Source organism: Etheostoma spectabile, chromosome 10, assembly GCF_008692095.1.
Source record: "Etheostoma spectabile isolate EspeVRDwgs_2016 chromosome 10, UIUC_Espe_1.0, whole genome shotgun sequence".
NCBI classification, from domain to species: Eukaryota; Metazoa; Chordata; class Actinopteri; order Perciformes; family Percidae; genus Etheostoma; species Etheostoma spectabile.
In genome coordinates, this window is record NC_045742.1 from 7,565,620 (window position 1) to 7,575,651 (window position 10,032).

The 10,032-nt window shown below is 39.1% G+C and overlaps 1 protein-coding gene across 5 annotated transcripts in view; it reads right to left on the reverse strand.

Annotated features, from left to right (window-relative positions):
* rapgef2b (Rap guanine nucleotide exchange factor 2b) overlaps window positions 1-7,831 on the reverse strand; it is a 52,930-nt gene extending 45,099 nt beyond the window's left edge. For 3 of the 5 annotated variants that reach the window (XM_032527445.1, XM_032527447.1, XM_032527443.1), the window contains exon 1: window positions 7,667-7,812. The gene's annotated coding sequence lies outside the window, so the exon portion shown is untranslated. Of the gene's footprint in view, window positions 1-7,666 lie in introns of all 5 variants that reach the window. The other 2 variants (XM_032527446.1, XM_032527448.1) reach the window with 2 other exon arrangements.
* Window positions 7,832-10,032: the final 2,201 nt, after the last annotated feature.

Consider the following 10,032-nt stretch of genomic DNA (forward strand, 5'->3'; position numbering starts at 1 on the left):
TATATCAATGTTCTTTTTAATTACCCAATTGTAACTACCCAAAATAACATGATTGAAATGCTCTTTGGTAAGTACAAATCTCTACTTTCATTAATGTCGAGGGTGTCTTATTCAATTTTATAGCATTTGAAAAAGTGATTTTGAGATAGTATTGAGTAAAAGTTGACATATTCCAGTCTGTGATTATTCATCAACATACATTCCTTTAATTTTAGTCGAAAAAATTCCTAATTTCTTATAATTATCGGTATAATTTCCTTTAAATGAGGTTTATTGACCATAAATTCCAAAAATAACTGTAAACTAAATTAATAAGTTAGTGTTACGTAGCGTTGAAAACATAAAAAAAGTGACAAACATTGAAAAAAGGGACAAGAAAAAGTAAGAAAAAGTTAAAAACATTGATAGAAAGCGTTAATAAAAGTGTTGAGTTTCAATTTTGACAGGAAGACAACACAAGGGTTAAGAGTTTTCCAACATCCATACTTGTCAGACAAACTGCCAAGGGAATCACGCTTATCTGCAATAACTCCCCTTCCATATATATCTTAAAGCAATTAAAAAGTAGTCAGAAGTTAAGTGAGCAATGTCACTGTCAAGGACACTCCAACAGAGCACACGGGTGCTGATGGGCATATTGCCTGTTGCAGAGATTAAACCTGTGACCTCTGATTACAGGGGCGTCCTCACTAACCACCAGGCCACCCGGGTGGAGGAAAAGAGTAAAAGGGGTATTGATTGTCTGCCTCCTGCTGCTTATATAATTATAGAACAGCTGTTTGGAGTCTTGGATGCCCTACTGGCCACTGAGTAAACCCAGAGAAGGAATATTACTCATCTGCTCAGAGAGTGTGGGGTATCTGGGGCTAAGGAGGAGTTTAAAAGAAATCCAAAGAGATGAGAAGGAGGACCAACATTTACTTTCAAACTGAGTGACAGCACAAACACATTAAGTGAGTGGCTGAGTGAGAGATCAAGGAGAACATCTGTCTCTCTGTGTGTGTGTGTGTGTGTGTGTGTGTGTGTGTGTGTGTGTCAGCAGCACAAATGGCTGTTGATAATACAGTAAAAGATAGCATATTTGAGATAAAGTGCAAAATTAAGAGGGTCTGAGAAGTGGAGCTTATGAGCTTTTGCGATGGAGAATAGAAAGATCAAGTGTGTGGTGTGTGTGGTGCAAACCCCACTGACAGAGAGAGAGAGAGAGAGAGAGAGAGAGAGAGAGAGAGAGAGAGAGAGAGAGAGAGAGAGAGAGAGAGAGAGAGAGAGAGAGATATGCTAGAAATTAGTCCAGCACGATATTGGAAAAAAAAGTGACATTGCGATATTTTTTTTCCCCATTGATATTGCGATACAAAAAAAGAAAAAGTAATTTTTAAAAGATGACATGAATATCTCTATTTGGAAACAATAAATCATTCTTGACTACTGTGGTTATTTTGTAGAGGTGTGCATCTACATAGAAGATCAAAATGAAAAAGGATCTTTTCTAATGTGAACCATTCTTTGTTAAACTTTAATACTTTACAAACACAAAAGCATGTAAGCGCTCTTCTGATTTTGGAGGGAAATTAGGTAGAAAATACTCTGGTTGACTAGCATGACACCATTATATTCATATAATAATCAATCCAGACTAAAGAGTATGACAATGACTACATGTTGCTTCCTCTAAATTTCAGGCTGTGGCCGACTAGCAGGGCCAGCTCGTTTGTTTGATAAATTAATCAGACCTGCATGTCACGCGCACTAGCAACAAACTGTGTATCCAAGAACAATTAAATCAGTGAAAATTACGTAAGATCAGACACAGACTTCTGTAGATTAGTGTTACGTTTCCAGTGTCGCGGCTTATGTTAGTTGGCACGGACGGACACACTATATTAGCTTTAGCCTGGCTGATAGCAGCTTTCTGTTTGTATCTTTAGGCTAACTATATTAGCTTTAGCCTGGCTGATAGCAGCTTTCTGCTTGTTTCTTTAGGCTAACTATATTAGCTTTAGCCTGGCTGATAGCAGCTTTCTGCTTGTTTCTTTAGGCTAACTATATTAGCTTTAGCCTGGCTGATAGCAGCTTTCTGCTTGTTTCTTTAGGCTAACTACATTAGCTTTAGCCTGGCTGATAGCAGCTTTCTGTTTGTTTCTTTAGGCTAACTATATTAGCTTTAGCCTGGCTAATAGCAGCTTTCTGCTTGTTTCTTTAGGCTAACTATATTAGCTTTAGCCTGGCTGATAGCAGCTTTCTGCAAAGGAAAATGGCGGGACACGTTGTGATTGTGTTGCATTAATCCAGTGTAGTAGTTAGTTAGTTAGTAGTAGTTTAGTTTGTATTTGCAGCGAACATAAAACCCTGACTACTGTAGCTTCTCTGACTAGCCAACAAAAACCATGTGCATCACTGCGTCCTACGGTACTTTCCTACACATGGAGAGCCTCACTTCCCATAACAATAAATAAACCCCGTCAGAATAACGTCACATACACACGTTGCCCACATGGCTACCTGTCTTAAAGGGTAAGGGACGGCCGGTAATAATCATGTAAAAGGAGAACGTAGAAAGTAGGTCCAACATTCTGCAAAGTGACTATGCATGACGATGCATGCGCACATTGCGATGTTTATGCTAAAACACATTAGCGTTCAGCCCTACTAAAAATAAACACTGTCTATTCTGACTAAGGCACCCAAGTGTTAACCGATTGCTCTGATCACACAGGCGACATGTGTTGAATCATAAACCCTCTCCTCTTTCACTTCCCTGATTTATCCAGGACCCATTAACAGGAATAAAAATGTATTTTTATATATCTTTCCTAATCCTTTTAAATTCCTGGATCTCTTCTTCTAATGATGGCAAACTACAAATGTAAGCTCAATCTGACAGCTGTGTTCATTTCCAGGCATTTTACATATGAGCATTAGTTACATGATCCCTCAAGTAAAACATAGCATTTTTCACATAAGATACATTAAAACAAGAAGAAGAGTATAACTTCCTTCAGACACATGGAGAGAAAACTTCACTCATGGAGAGAGGTATAACAACAGGTTGGGTTTTGTGCTCATTGACAACTGAGTCAATCACAGCTTTGTAGGTGGGATTAAGAATGAGGACTCCTGTGAGTTAAAAAAATGGGACTTTCAACTATCAATCAACAATGGATGAGATTAACGCTGATACAGGTTGATTTAAGTAAATTTACAAAAATGGTTTTACATTCACATATTTCTTGGACAATTGGCTTCTATGTCACCAGAAAAGGATGTCAGCAAGATGGATACGTCTGTCACTACTGATTTTTCAAGGCAAAATAACAATTTCTTAACCAGAGAGTGGCTAACATGAATGCAAAGTCATACTAAATAATCACAACAATAACACTAATAATAATGAAATGAAAAACAAAACTTCAATTCCTTCTTAGGGTACTTCATAGATGCATTTCAGACAGACCCTTCATATCTTCTGGTGACTGTCAATCTCAAAGACTACAACAAAAACAAAAGCATTTTTTAAGCTCCTCTGGCTCTGAATCAGTCTTACAAGGGACCTGAGGGTACATGGCACTTTTGGCAACACATATTACTAAAAACTTATGTAATTGCTGTTTCATGTTGTTGAATTGTGAAGCATGTTAATGGATCTCAAGAAAAGTTCAAGACTGATAGACATAGTGTAACTTTAACCAGCTAAAGAAACAGTTTATGCATCTAACAAAGACTATCCCATACTTATTCACTCTCTCAAGTGAGAACTGTAAAACAGATCCAAATGAAGCCATTCATTAGCATGAATATAATGCCAGACTCTATTTAAAAACATTCAAGAAATAACTTGAATTATTTTTGAACCCTGAAAGCCAAATAATCCTAATAGCAAGTAGGGGCCGGGAGGTAGCTGTGTGTGTGTCAGCACTCCCAGTAGGAGTTCCACTACTGGGTTACAATTACATTTATATTTTAGGTATTAAGCTGGCAGTCTCCAGAGCAATTTACAATGACTTAGCATGTTCAGTGTGTTGCTCAGGGACACACAACTGCTCGCAGACACAAACCTGTGACCTTAAAGTTACAGAACACTAACAATGAAGGCCATTCTGCTACTGGAAAGTATTAGCTATTTCAGGATTGAATGCAATACTAGAGGATGGAGGCTGGCCTTGGTATGTCACATCTTATCATGTTCACAGAAGTTTGAAATGAAAGGTTTCACACTTAATAATCAAATAAAATAACCTAATCTTCAAATAACAATTTAACTTTGTATCCTAACTTGTTTTCTCTTCCAATGCAACATTTGTAACTGAGTTCATTTGCTCAAGTACTGTACTTAAAGATAATTCTGAGGTGATTGTAAAATATCTTGCATTGTTACTGAATTAACTAACAATATGGTTTAAAGTAACAGCTGCAATGATGCGTCTAACATATAAACGCATCAGTAATAATAATCCAATATTACAATATTTACAACTGACTAGGGGCCATAATGTGTGCGCATAATGACTACTTTAAATTTGTACCCATTTTGAAGATAATACTGTACTTTGACCTAGTAACATTCGGATCATAACAATTTTACTTGGAACAGAGTATTTTTAATTTGTGCTATTTATAGCTTTACTTCAACAAAAAGATCTTCTTCCAACTCTATTTATTCTCTTTATACTAAGAAGGGTATTATGGTCTGCCAGCAACGTCCTGTCTGTGACATGAATTAAGATAAAATCCAATATTTGAGATATGGCTTAAATAACACAAAGCTAAAACAATTGGTTTATTATGCAACCAGCAGAAATGAATCAATAACTTTGATAAATGATTAACAATTGAAGTGACTTATCAAGCAAAAATGCCTAACAATCACTGGTTTAAGCATGTGTAATCTTTCTGTTTTTTAGAACTGTATATTACATATCTTTGGACGGGTCGAGACATTAGAGACATGAACTTGGGTTATGCAGAGTTGTGATGAGCATTTTAGTATTTTATGTCATTAATAGACTAAACAATAAAAAAAACAATCATCAACAGAGCAATCAACAATGAAAATAATCATCTCAGCCCAAAAGGAAACAGATTTGTCTAGAGTATTTCTCACGTACGAGGAGCTTTAAAGCCTTCAGATCAGTGGCTCCTCTGATGTTTTCGTACCTCTCATCACATCTGCCTTCATAGGAGTGACTAAGCTGAATAAAAACCTTGCCTGCTGGAGAGATTTTCTTTCTTCAATCCCAATTTTCTCCTTGGTGCATTTTTCACCTCCTAAATACGCCTTGGGGTAGGAGGAAGGAAAATCTGAGTGGTGCCTGGCATTCTAACTGCTGGAGATTAGCTTGCTATGTCATCTTAGCATCCGCCCAGATTCAGCTTCTCTGTCGTTCTGCTCCCCTCCACCCCTCTGTCAGCAGCAGCAGCAGCAGCAGCAGCAGCAGCAGCAGCGTACTGCACTCTTGTGAAGTTAGCTCCCTTCCCTACTGTACTTCTAAGTGCACTCAAGCATAGTCCGTTTGGGACTGCTGGTTGCCATGGCACCCGCTCCATCCTTCCCACAGGAACGGTACTACAGCGAGGAGAGTTGAGGGTGTGACAAGAGATGTCGGGCCATGCGAAAGTTCAGTGCAGTCTTTTGAAACAAAAAAACACAGCTAGTCTAAATATAGAAAACAGGGTGGGGCTGGAGGGAGGCAGGAAGAAGATGACTTCTGCAGCATTTTCCCTTTTTAAGCGTGATTGTTTTACAATGTTCCAAGAAGAACTGGTTACAGTGACAGAGCCCCCGTGGGAACGTCAGGAATGAAGGGTATGCAGTGAAATTGTGCAGAACAGGAAATACTGTGTGTAACAACTGCATGCTGGGTATTTGCATCATTAGTGTGAAAACGCTGTGTTTCCTATTCCCAGGGAAAGAAAGCACAGTGGGGAAGAGGCCTGGTGCAACGCAATGGGGAAACTAACTCTCTCTCTGCTGGAGTTGAATCCCTTCACATGGTTAAAGTCAATACTCTTTCACACAAGTATGCACGCTGTGATTGGCTGAGGCTTCACCCTGTCAGAGCACCAAACCCCATTTCTTCTTTCATTTTGTCATCCATCTATTTTTCAACTATATATAAAACCTAGTTTGCTGACTGTCCAGCCACTAACATGCCAAACCCGGATTTAATTAGTAGAAGTATTGTTTAAGAACTGTTTCAGACATAAAGCATTTAGCACTGGTGAATGACTGTTGCACTGTTGAGTGTGTACATGATAGTTTAATTTTTAATTTAATTTAATTTAACAGATGTAAGACTCATGAAAGAAGGCACCATCTGACCCCCACAATGTTCTCTTTTTTTCAGCCTCTCTTCTTTCTCCTCCATTTCCTCTCTCTACATAGCTCTGATGTAAAAAAAACTATTAAATCACTATATACTGTTTGGTTCCTTGTCTTGTGTCCGTCTGTCTTTGTGTGTGTTTGTGTGCGTCTGTTGCTACATTTCACAATCACATTTTGTTTTCATAAATGAAGACAAGATGTAAATTACATCTTCATAGTGCTGAAACTTCTTCTAAACAGTCTCACATTTTCCAAGTTAACCTGTAATTTTTTTATTTTAATATTTTTATTTCAGTTTCATTTAAATGTCCAACAGTGAACAGAGATACACCACCAGTATGCATGGTGCTGTGCAGTTCTGTAAAACTGGTGATGAATTTTTTTTGATTGTGACTCCATTATATGGAGCCATGCTTATGAGAATAGTGAGGTTAGAAGATGTAAAGTTGTACACTACTTAACAAGACAGAAGCAAATATTAGAGAAAAGTCAAAAAATTGATGGAATTTTATGTAGCAGAGTTTCAATATTTATTATTTCCAACCACCGACTTGTGACCCTTTTCATTCATTCACTACTTCTTTTTCTCATGATTTAATGATCATCAAACAGAAACATGCGATCGAGGAATTCTCTAGGGCACACTTTACCTGTAAATCCAATAAATTGTTACATGTATAACATAATAATATAACATGAATGTTATATTATGTTATATAACCATATGCACACCTTGAATTTGCAGAGACAACTTAAGACAAGTGATAAAACAAAGCACTGGTGAGGAGTGTGTTAGGATGCAAACGCTGAATAGAAAAGTGCTAAAAACCTCAAAAAATTCCACATCAGAAAGCTTTTCTGACCACCATAAGAAGCACAAACAAACAAATTTCCAAAGACGCACGTATAGCCAGAGAAACTACAGTACTAAGAATGCTCAACAAACTACATACATGTATTACAGAGAGGGTAGATCACACTATAGCCAGCAGAAGCTAAAAACATAACACACAAGTGTAGCAATGGTAATCTAGCAAGGATGGGTAAAAGAACATTTAAACAGTACAGGGAGGACAGCTTAGTGCAAAGATTAGGAAAACAGGCTGGAAAATGCACCTTTAGGGGACACGGGTACCCTTCCCCAAACAGAAACAAACTACAACCGAGCTATAGCACAGAGAGAAGACACAAAGTCGTGAAACAGGGAAGGAACATGTTCGGCTACGATCTGAACAACAGGTTCTGAAGAAGAAGCACAACACACAAACAAGAGCAACGCTGAGCGCACAGCGATCCACCGCAGCGGGGGTAAACACAAAACTGTAGCACAGGGCTGCAACTCACCGTGTGGTATCCCCGGGCTATGGGAGGCTTTCCGGTGGGGTACGGATCCACGGTGTCGATGATTGTCTGCCTCTCCCTTTCTGGTTGATCTTCCGAAAGCGTCGACGAGACTGTCTGTGCGAGGCTTGCCGCTGAAAGTACTCCTCATTTTCTCATATAGTCCACTGGAAATGATAGCGAAGGAGGGAGACGGAGTGAGGGGGGGGGGGGAGTGGTTCTCTATCTTAATTCACGCTCAAAAACACACACAACACACACACACACACACAAACACACACACACACACACACACACACACACACACACACACACACACACAAAACCCAACCTCCTATACTCAATTTACAATTCCTCCCACCTCCACCTCTTCCCTGCCTCCCGCCCCTCTCATTGGGTAAAAATAGAAGTGTGTGTGGGCTGCACACCTACGTCAAAGGGTGCTCACAACACAAAAAGAGAGACAGCGGGAGAAAGAGTGAGGTATCTGGAGTGAGGGAGGGAGATGGGGAGATTGATTGACAAGACTGTGATAAACAGAGATGGAGTCTAATAGAGTAAAAGACGAGCTGAGGAAATAGACACACACTCAACTGCCTTTTTCTCGATTAGACCTGTTAACCACAATTAAATGGCATGTTTAAACAAGATAAAATCTATGTTTCCATTTTATTATTGATTTGAAGGCAGGAAAAAAAGGAACATTTTCCAAGTGGAAACTGGCACAGAATGCCACTTCGACATAGCAGGCAGTGAAGTTATATTCTACCGTTTTCTGAAGTATTATTGGTTAAGCAGGACCACTCTGTTGCCTGGTCATGCAGCTGGAATGACACATTTAAGTTTCTTTTTCTTCATCTTGGACCCATTCCTCCTCTCACTCGCTACTTTCACTGCGGCTTCACATTTTGAAACGCGCAGCCTTTGGGATTACACCACAAAAATCTCTCTCTGCCGTACCAACTGCTGCCATGACAACGGCAGGGGAGCAGTGTGTGATCGAGAGCATAAGTGTGACTGTGTGTCTAATTGCAAACCTCAGAGCAATGCGTGCATGCATGCGTGTATGTGTGTACAGTACGGACATGTCAGCGGCTTACTTTTTCTTTAGTGTTAGTCGCTTTGCTCATATCTGTAACTGCACGTGTGCATCATTCAGTGTGTAACTCAAACTTGTAGCAGGGGGGTTTATCTATACGTATCTACATTACAGTAGTACAAAATCCTCCTCAGTAATTACAGGGCGGGTTGGCACCTATTATATAAAAAGGGGTAAGGCCAGAAAGTGTCTGCAGCGAGCAGAGCAGAGGGTGTTATTAATGAGGGGTTTGTGAGTAGCTGATACAGGCTCAGTTAACAAAAGCCCCTCGATGCACACTTATGGAGACACAGCCATTACAGGATGTAATGTGCTATGGCTGCAGCCCTGCCAACTAGTCGCTATTATATACCGTTAAGTCTTGGGTTATTTTTCACGTCTTACTTTTTTTTAAAAGATGGCAAAGGGGGGATTTGTGTGTGTGTGTGGGTGCATGCATAAACGGTCAGTCAGCTATCAAATGGTGACATGTACTGGCTTTATTCGCCACCGTGTGCAGTTTTGCTGGCTTAAGTAGTCAAAGCATTTAAACGGCTTTGTTCAGTACCTTAACACACTGTTGCCTGCAGCCAGCCAACCAACTATTAATCATGTTAATTGTGTTCTGTGTTCCTCTTTCAAGACAAATCTGTTTGAGGATGGATTTGTGATAGTTTTAAATGATAGGACGCGTGCACTTACAACCATGAAAATAGATAATACAACGCCACATCTTTCCTCTTATCTTATACTGTATATCATTCATCTCAATTATTCTGTTAATAAAAAGGGTGGATAAGAATGAATTTAAATGGTTCAAAGGTTAGATGGGACAAGTATTCATCTCTAGAGTTATAACGATTAGGCGATTAATTTTTCAAGGAAAAATGAAAAACATTCTTTAGTTCCAGCTTCTCAAGTGTGGTAACAGGGTATGCGGTTTTTCTCTGTTTAATGCGATATTAAACATAATATTTTGAAGTTTTGGACTGATGGTCAAACAAAAGAAGCTTTCGTCAATTCTGATGGATATTTTCATGACATTTTATAGCAATTTTCACAGCACTATAAACGACAGCTGAACTGCATCTGTTCTGCGGGCCTCAGAGGGTTTCTGGTCAACAAATGATTGAGACGGGAATGATTGGTTATTAATAACTTCAGTTACACTTTACTTGAAAGTAGCTACATAAGAGTGACATGACACTATCATGAGCGTGTCATAAACCTAAACAGTGTCACGTGTTCATGACAGTGTCACGTGTTCATGACAGTGTCAAGTGTTCATGAC